Here is a 2,966-nt window from a genome sequence, read left to right as displayed (position 1 = left end):
CTTTGCCTGGTTCAGTCAACTTATAATAGGACCTATGCTTCTATTCACCCTTTCGACCTGACCATTAGCCTGAGGGGATCCGGTAGCTATCTTTATGTGCTTTATTTCATTTTTCCCAAGAAATCTTGAAATTCGCCAGAGGTAAAACATGTGCCGCGATCCGAAATAATATATTTTGGCCTACCGTAAGCCCTAGAATAGTATTTCAATGCTACTATTGCATCCTTAGATTTTGTTGTTTTTGGAGGATACAGTCGTACGAACTTTGTGAACGCGTTGACAATCACTAATATGTGTTTGTTTGACCTGTTTTTATCAACAGGACCATAATGGTCTATGTGTACTAAATCAAATTGAATATTTAATTTGGGAATGTTGTGAAGGAATCCCTCTTCTTTTCCTGACTTTTCAGAATAAGCTATACATTTTAGACTAATATGTATCTTGCATTTTTCTCTAACTTTGGGAAAACGCTTTGAAATCACTTCTACCATTTTTATACCCGTTACTCGTAGAGTAAAAGGGTATACTAGATTCGTTGAAAAGTATTTAACAGGCAGAAGGAAGCGTTTCCGACCATATAAAGTATATATATTCTTGATCAGGATAGATAGCCGAGTCGATATGGCCATGTCCGTCCGCCTGTCCGTCTGTCCGTATGAACGTCGAGATCTCAGGAACTACAAAAGGTAAAAAGTTGAGACTAAGCATACAGACTCCAGAGACATAGACGCAGCGCAAGTTTGTCGATTCATGTTGCCACGCCCTTTCTATCGCCCACAAACCGCCCAAAACTGCCACGCCCACACTTTTAAAAAATGTTTTGATATTTTTTCATTTTCGTATTAGTCTTGTAAATTTCTAACGATTTGCCAAACAACTTTTTGCCACGCCCACTCTAACGCGCACAAACCGCCAAAAACTGTTAGTGTTAAAGACTCTCCTGCGCACTTCCAATAGCTAAGTAACGGGTATCAGATAGTCGGGGAACTCGAATATAGCGTTATATCTTGTTTTTTAATTATACCCGTTATCCGCGAGAATTCCTAATTCAAAACTGTGGTATTTTGCTTCAACATCAGTCATTTGTTTTAAAAAAACAAATATACCGGATGAAACTTTTTGTCCTTCTCTTTCTGCATGAGAAAATACCCAAACCCTGAAGCTTTTGTCGAAAGATCTTTTACAAATCGTCTAAAATAGGAGCATAATCCAAGAAAGCTTTGAACTTCATGCGTTTTTGTCGGTACCGGAAAAGCTCTTACTGTTTGCATGCCTTTTGAGTCTGGTTTACGGATCCTAAATACTTTATTTTGCTTTGAAGAAATTCGCATGTGTATAGAATAGAATAGTCTTAATTTTTAGTATGTTATCTACTAATCTCTTTAACACTTCTGTATATTTCTACATGACTTTTACTATCTTTTGTTGCTATCAAAATATCATCCATGTAAATGAGAACCTTGTCCTCTTTTACCGAATCTGCGAAAATTCTATTAACAAATGCCAAACGGCATTCTGAGCCATTCGTACTGTCCCATTGGTGTAGTGAACGCGGTGTATTTGATTGAGTCCTCGTGCATATGCACGTGAGATCTTGTTTGGTAAAAAGGACTTTTTTAGAAAGTTTATGAATAAGGTTGTCTATTAGAGGGTAAAGTAGTTGTCTTTCAGCATGTTTTTGTTAAGAGTTTGATAATCAACGCACATTCTTAGTTCTCCTGACTTTTTCTTAACTAGAACAATCGATTATACGTATAATCCCGTCTTTTAAGTAATCGTTTAACAAATTCTAAACTTGGCATTTCTCTGCGTATGATAATCGTCTTGGAGCGTAGTTGAACGGCTTTGTTTAGTCAATATTGAGTTTCATTTCCCATTTTACTGATGGGAATTTCGCTTTTACGTAAAATTTATCAAAAATGTCTATAATTATGTTTCTTATATTGAAACCACACTTCTCGTTAATGTTTAACTGGCTGCATTCTATTGGGTTGGGTATTCAATTGATAGTATTTTAAACTCAAAGTTGCCGTCATAAGGACTACCTGCCTTGCTCTCGTTTCAACAATTTCGTTCGTTATGTTTTGTCTTAAAGTTAACTCGGTTACGAATTTTTTCCAATTTGACATATTCCGCATCATTAAATTTGTAACTATTATTCATTACTCTGTCATCTTCAAATATGCTAACGAGATCATTTGAGCTGTCGCAAAAAATTTCCAAAATTTGAAACCGCTTTTCTATCATTTGAACAATCAATTTCCGATCTCCTATCATTTGAGCAATAAATTTTCCGAATATCTATCATTTAAACAATCTTTTTCTGAATATCTTTTTTTTTTTTTTTTGATTCCTTCTATTCCTCTCGGGAACTTAGGGCTTCTACGAGAGCTTTCCATCTAACTCTATTTTGAGCTGTCTGTTTTGCACTTTCCCATGTAGTGTTTATTTGGGCTAGTTCTTGGTGAGCGGTTCTTCTCCAGGTTGCTCTTGGCCTTCCTACTCGCCTGCTTCCTTGGGGGTTCCAGTCTAGTGCCATCCTCACAATGCTACTCGGGTTTCTTCTGAGAGCGTGCCTTATCCACATCCATTTTTTCTTCCTTATTTGTATATGAATCGGGGACTCGTCTGTAACGCGCCACAGTTCTGTGTTGGCTATTCTGTTTGGCCAGAATATCCCACATATGACTCTCAGGCATTTGTTGCTGAAAGCCTGTAGCTTCTGCGATATTTTCTTCGTGGCGAGCCATGTCTCACTTCCGTATAGCAGTATGGATTTCACACACGCATTGTAGATCCTGAGCTTTGTTCGTCGGCTGATTTGTCGGTCTCTCCATATGCGGTATAGTCTCCCAAATGCTGAGCGGGCTTTGCCAAGACGGATGGAGACATCATCATCCACTCCACCACTGTTGGATATGATGGTGCCAAGGTATGGGAAACTGGTAATGAACTCGATTGGG

This window comes from Drosophila teissieri, chromosome 2L, assembly GCF_016746235.2.
Source record: "Drosophila teissieri strain GT53w chromosome 2L, Prin_Dtei_1.1, whole genome shotgun sequence".
NCBI lineage: Eukaryota > Metazoa > Arthropoda > Insecta > Diptera > Drosophilidae > Drosophila > Drosophila teissieri.
This window is presented reverse-complemented; position numbering follows the sequence as displayed.